We start from the raw sequence: 15,598 nt of genomic DNA on the forward strand, positions 1-15,598 counted from the left end.
TGTAATAGAAAGGACTTATGGGATCATAGTAAATAAATTCAGGGCAACATGAAAATATACTGGTCACTCATCACAGGGTAAAATGGAGTACACTTGATTATTTTTTTGGTTAGGATGCTTTGCTAATTTTGTTATGAATTACTCTTTTAGTTGAGGTTTCTCAACCTTGACTCTATTGACATTTTGGACCAGATAATTCTGTATTGTAGAAGGCTGTCCTGTGCATTGTGTGACACTCAGTAGCATTTCTGATATTTACTGATAAATGCCAGAAGAACTCACTCATTTGCAACAACCAAAAATATCTCCTGACACTGCTAAGTGTCCCGTTGGGGACTAAATCACATCCATCCTCCTGTTGACAAACACTGGGCTAAGATAAAAGAAAGCATAATTTGGAGTAGTTGAAACCTATATTAATTTATTTTGCTCTCCTGAGAACAGGTTGCTGCTCACATTGGTCCAGCAGCTTGACTCTGTTAGGTTGGGCATTCTAAGCTCTTTTAGCATTTTCCCTCATTCTTACAAGGGAGCTGCTGCGACATCAAGCATTGTGTCTACGTCAAAGGGGTGAAAAAGGCAGCTGCGCCTTTCTATCAGGAAAGCTAAGTCTTCCCTTACCTTGCAGCCAGTGGACTTCTCTTCATGTCCCATGGGTGGGTACTATGTCTCACTGTCACTCTTACTTCCTAGGGAAACTGTGCAATGATCTTTCCCATATCTCCACGGTAAATAAAGGATAGGAAGAAAGGGTTTATAAGTGTTAGCCAATGAACAGTGCCTCCCATGGTCTCTAAACACTGTAAATATAAAAGGAAAGAAAAAAAGAGAACTGTAAGTTATGAAGTGCTATGCAAATATAAAGTGCTATTAATTTATAACGTTTACTAATGTTATTATGAGTGTGTCATTATTGCTATTATTTTTTGATGTTGACCTTGTTTCCAGATTGAGAGAACTTGATTCTTCTCAATTTCTTTTATGGAAAACACATTTCTTTTCCATTGTGGCTTCAACCTTTCTGTTTCTCGATGTATATAACTTATTCTCTTTCTCAAATCCACTATATGAGATATGTTTTAAAGCATGAATTATTAATTGCTTTAAGTAGCCAAAACAGTGGAAAGATGCCATTGATCTACACTTACATATAGAATAAACCCATGTCATTATGTGTCTGTGGTATTATCCATTATAATTATCATGGTATTATCATCCAGACAATAATCCAATAGCCACATCCTTTCCAGAAGACATGTCTTCTGACATCAAAATTTTCACCATTGTTTTTTCTTAGTATTTTACCACCATTATAGTCATATGCAATTTTTATATTTATCTCATTAGCAAGATTTTAAGCTTTGAAATAGCAAAGATGTCTCTTCATCTATTGCTGTTTATGACCTATTACATAGGAAGAAACCATTATGTGTGGAATAAATAAATGGGCAAGGCTAGAGAAAGGTATGAGACTGGTAATTTTAGGAGGAAACTTTCCATGGCAATTTTCGTCTTGCTTTACTGTTTACTCTTTTCAGTAGATCACAGCACTACTGTGTGGAATTGTAAATGGCATCACTTAACAAAACGAAATATCTTTGAAGAGCAACAAAACAGAAGATAAGGCCAAGTGAAGAAAACAAAACAAAAAATAAATAGCACGTGAATTGGAATATCATGTCATTCATTAATACCTTCCTAATTAAAGCCAAGAAGGGTATCAGAAAATATGCAAACACTCCCTTCCCAGAAGAAAACATTTTTTTTTTAGATAATGCAATACTTAAAATGGAAATAAGATTATTGCTTCCATTAGCCTTCACCACTCAGCCTTTCATCCGCTCATTATGCAGCAATGGAAAAAGAGTGAGCAATAAACCAATCAAAGGGACCCAGTGAGACGTAATAAAAACATTCTTGATATTTTTTTCTTTTGGAGGAAAGACAAAGATTTCCTTTCAGGTGTGTAGCCCTGGGTGTTCAGCTATTAAATTTGTCTTAGAAACCCTCGTGTTGGTTTGCGAAACAGGAAAAGTTTATGCTGGAATCAAGGTGTTGACAGAGAAATATTTTGTAGAAATGATTCTTTGGCCAGTGAGTTTTATTCAGCTGCCCCTCTTCTCCCAAGGAGAAATGCCATAAGGCCAGAAACATGGACATAAAAGATGTCTTAAGAATAATGAAAAAAAATCCTTCTTTTGTAATTTGCATTTTTTATACTCTGGATGTTTTTGAATTATACTAGAAATACACATGCCCAGCTTCCCTACTGAGCTTCTGCCTAGCAGACATCAGGGCAAGCCCAGTTGTAGCAGGATAACCATCCCTGTGCTCTCAGAAGCTCACTCCCCCAGGTTAAGGTTTTAAGGGAAAAAAGATGAAAGTCCATTTAATATATTCTGCTATAAGTAATTGTAGGTCCTTGTCAAAATTCATGTCTCTGACTAGAAAGGGATTGGGTATTAGTAAGTCTTACATAAAAAGAGAATTAACCCAGGACAATGGTTTCAATCCCTTTGTTCTGCTCTCACACCGGACTGACAACTTTCATATGCAATACTCCCCAGGATATCATTTTCAACATCCAGTGAGAAAGTAATGTCACAAGAAACAATCTTGACTTCATTCTTAAGGGTCGCTCAGAGGGAGGAGACGCCTAAAGAGAGGTTAATCCACTCCAATACACGTGTCAGGGTCACCAACAAAAGAATGACACACAAGCTCTGGTGGGAAAAGACCTGGAGAAAAGACATAGCAAGGTCAGCTTCCACAGCGTGGTGGTCCCCCATTGGCAGTGGGTCTCCATCCATGACTGAGGCAGAGAGATGTTCTTCTTTGTATGACACGTCTCTCTAGTATTCCTGTGCCGCTGCAGAGGAAGAGCCCTGCACGCTCCCCTCCAGGAAGCTATACCATATAGGTGGGCATGATGTAAAGGATGTTTACATTTTCCAATGAATGTTTACATATGGTCTGGGCAATAGGGAAAGGGATATACCAGCAGTTCCCTTTGCTACTAGGAGATGTGTTTTACCTACCAGGCTGGCACACCTGGCTGTGAACACAGGATGTATTTGCGGCCCCAGGGAAAGGCAGCAGCAAGGCTAGGACTACTTTCTGCCAACTAAGAAAAGGTAAATAATTAACAAATTTCATGGTTTAGCTTTTACTAACAAATGACTAGTCATTATTATATGGTGTTCCAGCCCTGCACACCCCCCAAAACAAATAACACACAAGACAGAAGATTAGCCATGAATTTTAACTAAGGTCTTATAGACAGAGGGAAGATACTTCCCAATAGCACCTTATGGGGAAATGAAAGCCAGCACACCTCCCCAAGACCAAGTAAGAAAAGGGTAGGCACATGGCAAGATGGTGGCTTATGAAGTTTAATAGAGTCCATTTGTTTAAAATGGGGTACCAGAAGACTCTTTTGAGGTTTGGTTCAACAGAGTCTGGCAAGTTGGTGAGTTGTGCATTCTTTGACCTTTAACATCTGTCCTTCTCATGCAGATGGCTGTGTGCAGTGATTTGCTCTCAAATTAGAGTGGTTGGGGCCTGGGCCCTGGGCCCTAGGTCCTTACAATGTACCCCCCACAGCAGTCTATCCTGACCGTAGGATAGGCATTGCATTCATTAACAGTAAAAGAGACATAGAACATTATGAGTTCCTTATATAGAGATAATGACTTCACATAATGAGACCACCATGGCCAAGGAAGCGAATTAAATTAATTTATGATAATTGATGAAATCTGTGATTTCAGTCCTAAATGAGAAGGATCTCTTCCAGATTTTTCTGATGTGTTGAATCCTGCCAGGCCAGCAGGTATTCTATGCAGTCCTATTCACAGGGGTCACATCCAAGGCAGGCCAGTGGCACCTGAGAGTGGCAGTTCAGTGCACACTCAGCAGTGAGCTCTATTGTGATTAGGTTACTGCAGAAGTCAGTTGCAGGAAGGTATTTGCTATAGTGCTAAAGACAAAATGAATACAAGCTAAATTTCCATGTGTAAACAGATACCATACTTTTACCTCTGAAATAGTAGGGAGCTTTCTGGATTCAAATCCACATAAAGTATCCACAGAGTCACAGATATCCTAAGGCATATCCTGTACCTTAGGATATGGGAGGGGGAGGGGCCCTGGGTTGGTTACATATACAACTTCTGGCATTATAAATTATGGTCTAATAATTAAATTTTTGGTGCCCCTAATACCCCAGGTATCAAGGATTCCCAAACAGCATGGTGGCATTGGCCACAACCATAGCCAGTTGGCCTTATTTTACCTGATTTTTAATGCTTGTGGCACAGGCAAGAGCAAATTATTTTCATTGCCTTGTTGTGGCTTGCAGCACCTGTCTGGGACCCGCTGTTCAACAAGGGTAGAAGCAGTTGCTCCACATTGTGAATTGAGGCTAGTGAAGGCCTGATATAACCAATTTGTCCACTGCTGCAGAGATTGCTTATCACCTTTTAATTGTTCTTTTAAAAGTCCTTCCATGGCTTTCAATTAACCCTGCTACTGTGAATTTGTAAAGCAAATGAAATGCCAATAAGACAATTCTGTTCAGTAGTCCAGGCTTGGTTTATTTGCCTGGTAAATGGGTTCCCCATCACTGTCCACATGTGTGGAGACACCAAAGAATGCACTGAGCTTTTCTAAGATACATATTGCTGCTTATTGGTTAGCAATCCCATCTGGAAAGGCCAGCAACAGTCCAGTGGCCATATACACAGCTGCAAAAGCATATTTTGCACCTCCAGAAGAGGGAATGAGTCCAATATTAACTACTTGCCACCTAGTGACCGAAGTCTACTGATAGCCAATGTGAAGCATACTTGGACATTGCAGCAAACAGGAGGGGCAGGTATCCATGACTCTTTATTTGTAGTCTGGTGATGGGCAGCTGGAATTACTGAGGCAGTCTCCACAGAGTGCAACCATTCAGCAGCCTCATGCAATGTTAGCTTTAGGTTATGAATGTTTGTTAAAGCATCTGCTTCAATGCTACCAGGTAAAGAATCACGTTATGAGCAGAGACATAAAACATGGTTACCTTTCACTTGTGACAGGTGGTCCAAATACCTTCTCACATTTCTTTTCTCCATAAATGGTAGCAGACAGCAGTCCATTGCTCTTGCTTCCATGTGGCCATCCACACTGCCAGGCCCAAGTACACTGCCTAATAGTTACTGCACAAATAGTTACTTCATCTCCTGGTTTGTGAAAAATGACCATCCATACAGCATTTATTTTAGCGTTGACTACTTTGCATAGTCCCAACTTCCCCCCAGTAGTGTCTGTATTAGGTTGTGCAGCACTGCTGTCCAGGTTGCAGGCTGCCTGTGCTGGTTTGAAAGGATGTATGTCCCCTAGAAAAGCCATGTTTTAATCTAAATCCCATTTTATAAAGAAAAAATAATCCCTATTCAATATTGTATGTTTGAAACTGTAATCAGATCATCTCCCTGGAGATGTGATTTAATCAAGAGTGGTTAAACTGGATTAAGTGATGACATGTCTCCACCCATTTGGCTGGGTCTTGATAAATTTCTGGAGTCCTATAAAAGAGGAAACATTTTGGTGAATGAGAGATTCGTACAGAGCAAAGAATGCTTCACATCATGAAAGTCCACTAGTCAGTGACCTTTGGAGATGAAGAAGGAAAACACCTCCTGGGGATCTTCATGAAACTGGAAGTCAAGAGAGAAAGGTAGCAGATGATGCTGTGTTCGCCATGTGCCCTTCCAGCCAAGAGAGAAGCTCTGACTGTGTTTGCCATGAGCCTTCTCACATGAAAGAGAAACCCTGAACTTCATCGGCCTTCTTGAACCAAGGTATCTTTCCCTGGATGCTTTAGATTGGACATTTCTATTGACTTGATTTAATTGGGACATTTTCTTGGCCTTAGAACTGTAAACTAGCAACTTACTAAATTCCCCTTTTTAAAAGCCATTTCATTTCTGGTATATTGCACTCTGGCAGCTAGCAAACTAGAACACTACCCATGTGTAGTGTTCAGCATACCAAGAAGACTCAGGTATACTGTCACATTCATTGATGGTGAGCACAGAGACACCCACCCTGGGAGATTCACCAGGAATGGGCAGGTGTGTTTCTTCTGCATAGGAAATGGAACTCAGGATATCCTACATTTCTGTGCTTAAGGGGCTGTTTTTGAAAATGCTGTGCTGTAGCAGATAAGCTTTCCATTTCATTAATGTGCTTAATTGTGCATTGCCAGGGTGAGGCTTAGTGATAGTGTCACATACCCACCCCTGTATGGGGATGGCTGTTTCTGATTTCTCTACAGGGCACGTCTGAATTAGTCTTTCAACTTACACTATAGCATTACAGGGAGCACACAGTTGTTTTCCTGAAGGAGTGTATCAACATTTGGCCCTTTAAATTCTCTTTGCTACAACCCCCACCCAAAACCAATATCATTATGGGCCATATTTAATTTACAAGGCACATCTTTGTCCACCCCCAAAAAACCTGAGCCAGTGAGATGGCCCATCTGGCTTTTCAGAAGCAGCCTACTGGGGAGCAGCCCACTTCCAAGGATAGTTTTTCTATTCTGAGCATATAGAGGATTTAACATTTGGGCTGAGAGAGGAACAAAAGTTTTCCAATACCATAGAAATCCCAAGAAAACCATTAGTTGTTTTGGTGAATGCAGCATAGGAAAACATTTTAACTTATCAATTACTACAAAAAGACAAAAAAAAAAAAAAACTTGCCTTTCCCAACTATACAATATCCCAGAATTTGACAGGGCAGCCAAGACATTGCAGTCCTCTGTGATCAACCATCTATTCTGGCTGTTAAGATGAAGTAACAGTGAGCCAGAGGCTTTTCTTTTAGTTCTGAAGAGTTACTGATTAATATGACATCATCAATACAATGAATTAGATTTACATTTTTCCATTCAGCCAAATACTTTGCTAAGAGCCTATGGCGGATAATCAGGTTATGTAAATGTCCTTGTGGGAACATGATGAAAATTCTTTGTTCTCCTTCTCATGTGAGGGTGCAAATTTTCTTTGGAAATGCTGTTATGTAGCAGATAAACTTCCCATTTCATTAATGTGCTCAATTGTGCACTGCCATTTGAGGGAATACTAAAGAACTGATTGTTAATTCCTTTAGTAAAGATGCAAACTTTGGGAATGTTTGCATACAATGGTGGCATCAATCCTTCCTTTACCACCAGAACTTCTTTTTTCTCCTTTTCATTATCAAATAAAAAATACACAGCATCCATGTCTCTGGATCCCAGTCAGAAGAAGTCAGGATATGCTTCACATGCATGTTGGGCAGCCTACGTCCTCTTACTCTAGCATAACAGTATGCTAACATTTTAAAACTCTTATTTAAAAGGTATAGCCTATTATTTAGAGCATTCCCCAAATCTTCTGATTTCTCTGTCTTTCTGAAACAGTCCACTGTGATAGCCCCTGCAGACTTGTTGCTTTTTTCTATCTTCCGTGAAACAGCCTGCCATAGCTAGCCACACAACACACAATGACTAACTGACTACTGAACAGTCAAGCAAGTGGATGACCCCTTTTCAGACCAAGGGAGCAGACCACTCCAGGATTACCCCTGTAGAGTTTCCCTTCCCACCATTCTATGGCTGTTGGTTCTTTGGTCTCCTGGCTGACTCACTAAATGTTCCATCCCATCACAACCCTGCGTCCAAAAGAATGCCAGACACAAGATTAGCCGTGAACTTTAGTTAGGGACTTATGAACGGAAGTGACACATTTCCCATTGGAGGCCAGTTGGAAAATGAAAGCCAGCACTTCACCCTAAGACCAAGTGAGAAAAGGGAAGATGCACAAAGATGGCCGCTTATAAAGTTTAACAGAGTCTTGGGAGATTTGATTACCATGGGGTTTCAATAGACTCTCATGAGATTTGGTTTGGCAGAATCTCATAAGAATTGATGGGTTTTACATTCTTTGACCTTTAATGTTTGTCTCCATCATGTAGTGGGCTGTGTGCAGTGACTTGCTCTCAAATGGAGGGGTGGGGGTCTCGGTCCTCAGTCCTTAATCATGGTTACCTTGACAATCATAGGGCTGTCACACCTGGGTCCTAATAATTTATATAGAACTTGATATCTTGGAGCAATAACATAAATAAGCTGTTCTAGTTACTTCTTGAAACCAAAATGGACATGGGAAAAATCTGTTGCAGGCTGTGCCTCCTGTTTTCATTATAAAGATTCAAAAATGCTGTTTTTGCTTTTGTCCAGCAGTCTATATCCCTTCCATTGGCTCTTGGAAAAATGCATGTTGCCAGCTTTTTCTGAAAGGTGTAGATCTGTGTGCTTCTCATTACTTCCTTCAAAACCTTGCCAAAAAGCCATTGTTTCTGGCTCTCTTTCTACCTTTTCTTGGTTTTCTAATTTTCTCAGAGAAGTAATGTTTGTGTGTTTGTGTGTTCCTTTTCTCCTTCTTGTTATAGAGGGTTATTCTAAAGAAGAGAAACTTTGTGCTGGAATATTCCAACTGGAAGAGTCAGACTCCATAACTTATATTTCATTAAGGTGTGAACAAAGCGAATCAAGATAGGCTTAACCTGTATTACTGAAAGCGTTGTAAAGAGAGTAGATTCGAATACAGGAGCATCAAGAAAACCAATGAAGGGAGGCAGAGATATAAGCCAATAAAACCCAAGGATTGCAGCAAGCCAGCACCAGACTTCTAGAGATTTCCAGGAGAAAGCCTAGCCTTGCCAATGCTTGATTTTGAACTTCAAGCCTTCAAAACTATGAATCAATAAATTTCTCTTATTAAGCCAACAAGTAGTGCAGTATTTGAAAAAGCAGCTCAGGCAAACTAAGACAAGTTCCAAGAAAAATATATTTCTTACTGTTATTCTTTTGAATTTATAGATTGGTTAGAAATGGCAGCTTCAGAATCCATTAACATAGTAGAACTCTTATTTGTTCACATTGTTTTTTATGTCCTTTACAATTTTTTTTTTTTGATAAACATTTTCTGCAACAAAATTGAACATCATTTAGTACCTCATTTTAAACTCATACTTTCTTTTTCTACCCTGAAGCAAACTATTAATCCAATTCACTGCTACATAGTCACTGGGAAGTTCATTTGGCCCATTATTGTTCTCCTTGAACATTCAGGCTTTCTTCAAATTTGATCTAATCTTTGTCACCCAGCTCAAAACTCAAATCCTGCCTACACTTAAAAGGTTCCCTAATGTCCACAGACCAAGATTCTCATCATTCTTTGACTTCCTACTTTAATCATTTCTGGGCAATTCTTTTTAATATCAAGTAAGCATGACACTTAAAACAGTTATTCTATGGTTATAGTAATGTTAAATACAAGCTATAATTCATTTAAAACTTTTTCACCTTGCTTTCTTTTCTCTTGAGCTGCAATGTAAAAGATTTTAAGTGAGGTACTGCTCTTTGTCTATTTCCCACTTGGCCAGGACTGCTCTTTCACTAAAGCAGACGCTCACCTGATGTGTAGAAGCATCTTCCACATCTTCCCCCAACATCTCCCCCTAAACCTTCACCAACGAAGTCTTCCCAAAAAGCTTTGCAAGTGTTGAGGTACTGAGTAAATACTTCTCTCCAGATAAAGAGAGAGACTTTTCCATATTTTTTTCATGGGGAAAAACTGGTGGTAGATTTAAAATATCATAAAATATGTAACTTCATATTTTTCTAAATAATTTTGAGATCAAATTACATTGTTTGTATGTCCAATAAAGACAGCAATTTAGTGCTTGCATGTACTCATGTTTTCTCAAATTCTTTCTTTCTCTTTTAAGGAGTTCTTGTGGGGATCTCTCTCTCTCTCTCTCTCTCTCTCTCTCTCTCTCTCTCTCTCTCTCTCTCTCTCTCTCTCACTATCTCTATCTATCTATATTTCCCTAACATGTAGATGTAGTTTAGATTTAATTTATGTTTTGAAATTCTGTGGTTAAGTGAAATATGAAGTAAAAACTATGAAATAATAGAGAGAATGGAGAATAAAAATATCCCCATAGCAACAGAATTTTTAAAATTTATTTCCCCACCTCTAAACCATGCTTTTTTATTCTTCTCAAAGCGTGAATGGGTAAGTTATCTTCAGAACACTATAAAGGTTAAAAATTCTAGGGGAAAACTCTATTAACGTACAGGAAGTCAAGTAATAAGTAAAGTGGGTTTGCACATGATGAAAGAAAATTCAGTCAAGGAAAAATTGGTGGAGAAATTTATGATCAAGAGGGTCAAAGTTACCACATGTGGAACATTTCAAGATGAACTCTTCTTATTATATGTGGGATAATCTGGGTATGGTCTTAGTGGTATTAAATTCTGTTTCTTATGTGACAGGACATTGAAATTATTTCCATCTTTCATGAACTGTTTTTAATATCTGCCACCATTATAAGTTCTCAGAATTCTGACTCTCCCCCCAAATTTTTATTTGTTGATATTGACATTTAAAAAGAATGATGTTTATGAGAATTTCTACTATAAGGACCAGTTAATTTGAAAAACAGCTTCAAAAATAGTCAGTTACAACAGTTTGAAACATTTAATAAGGAAGGTATTTTGCTCAATCCTATTAAATAGATCCTGGTGAAATTATACATTTTTCACTCTATTTAGCGAAAGTTTTTTTTTTTTTAATTTCAAATAATAGTGTCAAAAATTTCAGAGGATTAAACATGAACTCTCAGATAAATTACAACTAAGTGATGAATCTAACGAAACTTAGGCCAGAACTTTCTCATTCATTCATGCTCTAGTTGTTAACCAAACCCTGCTGCTATTTTTGTTTCTGGCCCTACTTCATTTATTTCCTTATTTAAGTGAAACCTTATGAAATTCAAATGGAACTTGGAGTTCATCTGTAAACCAAACCCACAAAAATAGAAAAAGAGGCTGTCACATTCCCACCAGTGACTGATTAAAGGTCTATGGTCTATAAGCTAGTGCTTCCCCTCACCTTTATTTTAATTTCCTAGTTAGAAATAGGCATTTTATACTTACTTCACTCTTTCTGATATTGGCATATCCTATATATGATTCAGTAGCTTACAGGTTTAAGACATTTATCTTCATATTAATACTAGATCTTTAAGGGTAGAAGATATGTTCCAAATTTGGTAGTTAAGAAATGACACAAATGATATATTTTAATTCTGAGAGATGTAAAAACTTTAGAATAATATTATGAATGTCATAAGTGTGTTCATTATTTTGAAATATAAGAAAAACATTTACCTCAATTTCCCTCTCACCTTCTCTCCATTTCTTCCTTCTTAGAGTCCCAAGAAAACTATAAGAAACTCCCTATCACCTTTTAGCCTTTAAAAAAATTGAGAATGTGAGGACCAATACTGAATAACATGTCTTATAAAATTATTGTTTCCTAATTTGCTAAGCAAATGTTCTGCACATTTGCATTTGTTTGACTGGTGGTGATTAGGAATTATCATCCCCTATATACGAGAAACTGCTACATGTCATGCATTCTAAAAGTTAAAGTCTCAATGATCTAAGGGTTCTTACTGTTTACTCTCTTGTAAAGCCAACTTTAGCCCTGTATAGATCCTACATGTTGAGCTGGACAGATATTGTGAACTTTTGTAAATACATGCTACTAGTAAGATATCCAAATTTTCTTTTCAATGTCAAACTGTTAAAATTTCCATCTTCTCCCCAATGAGTGTTCATAGGTCTCATCTCCCCTACAGCATTATCCTGAGGTCCCTTTTCCATGATGAGCATAGGTATTTCATGGAAGGAATCTTAGATGATGCTCATGCATTATAGAAACACAATACCAAAAGGTATTAATAGACTGAGGTGTGACGTTCCCTAGTTACTGGCTGACCAGCTTTCCCTATCTTTCTTCCTGCAGTAGAGTAATACAGTATTTTTTTCTTATACCCCTATATTACTGCCATAAACAATGCTTTCTTTTGTTTATTGGCCACTTTGATTTCTTTTTCTGTGTGTGTGTGTACATGAATGCTTTTGCTTTTTGAATGAGTTTTTGTTAATTATATTAGTCTTTTCCTTGTTTTTGGAAAAGATTTTCCATTGAATGAATGTTGCCCCAAAATTGCCTAGGTGTACTCACGGAATCCTCATTGGATCAGCATTCATTGAAACAACAATGTTTCAAGATACATTTCTATTTGCAAATGAGAAAAAATGAGGATCAAAAACATTGAGTAACACACCACCATTCATAGGATGAGGACAGACAGAGATGCACGTTCTGCCTATGTCTTTCTGATCCCAAAGGCTGTGCTGTTTCCAGTGTTCTACTCAGTTTACCCACCTTAGAAATCAGAGGACATACAAATAAACACACTAGGAGAAAATATAAATTTTGCTGGTAAGTTCTGGGAGTCATATTTTATCCTTTAGTGCATAAACTAAATGTTATATTACATCCTTGTTTTTGTTTGTTTGTCTGCTTAAACATGGCAGAAAAGTCATGAAGTCCTAAGGAATCAACCTCTCTGAGAATATCAACTAGTTCCATCCCCCTACAACTATACTGTTGGCACTCATTTTTAACATGACAAAGTTAGAATGGGCATGGTCCACAGATCTCCATAGAGTGGGAGAAGGCCCAAAGGAGAGGAGTTATAATAGAAAAGATAGGATTTAACAAATGAGTATAGCTGCTAAATCACTACATTGAAATTTCTTTTAGCCTCCAATATTTTGGAGTAGCTAGAAGGAAAATCCTGAAATTGTGGAATGGTAACCCATACCAAACTTTGAAATCTCTTCTACAAATGCTTATTAAAATGTACTTTGAAACTTATTGCTTTTTTTTTGTATATACGTTGCACTTCACAATAAAAACATTGAAACAAAAAAATAACCGTTTGCTACATCATTGCTTTGTTTGTTTGCCTGCTTATTTTCTGAATTTAGAGTAAAATTGTATAAAGAGCATTTATGGATAATCTCAAAACCTAATTAATTTATCTAATATACTGAATGTTTTTTTCGGGGACATAGAAAATCCACACAAAATATTAGTGAAAACAAAACTAGTAAAGGAAATTTTACCAAAAATGTGAACAAAGTAAGGGAAACCAGGTAGAAATAGTGAAGCAATTCAGTTGCTAGCAAAGATAGGAAAGTCTTACCTAGTCTGGAAGACAGGAGGAATGGGAGGGGTTTTTAAAGGGGAACTGTAGTTGTAGGACATGGCTGTAGCAGAGCTTTGATATTTAAGAGAAAAGGGATCCACTGCTAGCCAGCAGATGGGCAGGAAAGGAGTTGGGGCATCACTACCATCATTTCCTTACTATTTCCAGACCTCCTGGAGGTTTTTTTCCATTAACCAGATACAAAAGGATCAGGTATGCCAATTGCTCAAGTCCATTCATAAGTCTGCCTGTCAACAAGCAAACAGGAAGGAGGAGTGTGTGTCTATGTTAAGAAGGACATGGAAACTATCTAATGCACCACAAAAAAAAGTGTATTTACTAGAAGCAAAACAAAATATGTCAACTTTGTAAACTGTAACCCTAGAACTAACCTATGTGGAAGATGTACAAATAATTATTGAAACCTTCAAAGTATATTTGTAAAATAAAAATTTCATGTAATTCCTAAAATATGTTATAGATTTCTTAAGAATATAATGAGTTAATAATAGTCACACTGGATATGTTTCCCTTTTGATAAATAAGTGTGATTCACAAAGCATCAGCTTTATTTTCAATAATTTTAAATTGCAAATACTACAGTCTTTTTCTTACATTCTGGAAGTTAGCGCCATGCAGGTAACTCCCATATTGGGGTAACAATGAGTAGGAAAGAGAGTCAAGCCTTGTAATCTGGTGGCCTGTTATCAATTGTTGGCATTTCTATTTCACCTATTGTCATTGGCCAGGTTGTGGTACCCGTTTGTCTGGTTGGGCAAGTGCTGGTCTGTCTGTTGCGATGGGGACATTTCATAAAGTTAAATCATGATCACGTCAGCTGCATCTACAGCTGATTTCATTTGTAATCAGCCAAGGGGAGTGTCTTCTGCAATGAGTGATGCTTAATCTAATCACTGGAAACCTTTTAAGGAGGATTCAGAAAAGACAGGTTCTCTTCCTTCTTTAGCTGGTGAGCCTCTCCTGTGGAGTTCAACCAGACCATCCATTGGAGCCATTGGCTTCTCAGCCTGCCCTGCAAATTTTGGACTCTACATTCCCATGGTCACGTGAGATATTTTCATAAATTTTATATCTACAAATATGTTCTGCTGATTCTGTTTCTCTAGAGGACCCTAATACACCTGCCCATTCTTCTCTGTCTTGAGCACCATTTCTTGTATTTTGCATTAAAGCCAGCTCTCAGGAACTGAGTTATTCCCAGCAACTGAGCATGTAAAGAGGTGAAAAAAAATTATTGTTGCTGCGCTTGGATACGAAAGAAGCCAAAAGAACTATAGATTAGTGAGAGTTTTGGGGACAGATAAAGAAAATACAAACTTGATGTAATTTAATTCACAGCTTTTTCTTATGTTTGTTTTTTCAGCCATGCTTTGTTTTAGGATCTACAAGCCCATTCTGACTTTCAGTAATTCCACTGAGTTTCAACACTGTTTTTTTTTAGGGGGGTTTAGGAGACAGCTTCCTTCTTTTTACCAAAGTAGAAAATCTCATCTCAGAAAGAACAAATGAGTTTAAGTTCACACAGCAAGTAGATGCTGGAACTGGCATTTTGCATGGTTTACTTCAAGAGGTAAGTGTTATTAAGTACTGCTTAACACTTAAATGGTTGTTACTTCCTTTAAAATGCTTATGAGATAAATAACCTATAAAGTTCCATTGGTAAACAACAACAATGAAAAAGGTTTGAAATGTGGACTTCATATCAGAATAACTAGTGGATCTTTAATATGCAACCATATTGAGACAGTTTAGGCAGTCCTGAGTTTCAAGCTGCTGAACTAAGTAAGAATTAATGCTAACAATTCATTATATGATCACAACACAGCTCATTTTCCTTCCAGGAAAAAAGAAAAACAAATGCTTTGCAGAGGTGGGTAGGGTGGGAGGAAACATAAGTGATCTAATTAATGGCAAAAATGAAAACTACCTTGAATTGGAGATAACATATTTATACTGCTACTAAAATTTATTAAGAGCATGTTGAGAATGAATGATAAGGGCAGTATTAAAAGTAGAAAGATAAATAATTTAACATAAGTATTTAGCTTAAAAAATCATTTTTAGGTTTTTATCAAATAGAATGACTTCTTACTTATACAGTAAATCTCAGGATTCATCTCTTATTCTTTTTAGGTGCTTTCTTTCTGTTTCCATGATTAAACATCCTGGCTTGAGGTACCACATTATAATTCATAGTGATTCCAATTAGATTTTCCATTGCAGAGTTGAATAAATCAAGTGATACTTCTGAATCCCTCTGCAAAATGCAACACTGAAACTGTTGCTTTTCAGGGCTTAATTTTGCTTCGAAATGCATAAAGATCTCTCATATAAACCACAAATTACTTAGTTAATGCTTTGAGGATGTTTATCTAGACATTTCTTTTGCATGTGTATAGCAAGAAAGAGA

This window comes from Tamandua tetradactyla, chromosome 12 (genome assembly GCF_023851605.1).
Source record: "Tamandua tetradactyla isolate mTamTet1 chromosome 12, mTamTet1.pri, whole genome shotgun sequence".
NCBI classification, from domain to species: domain Eukaryota; kingdom Metazoa; phylum Chordata; class Mammalia; order Pilosa; family Myrmecophagidae; genus Tamandua; species Tamandua tetradactyla.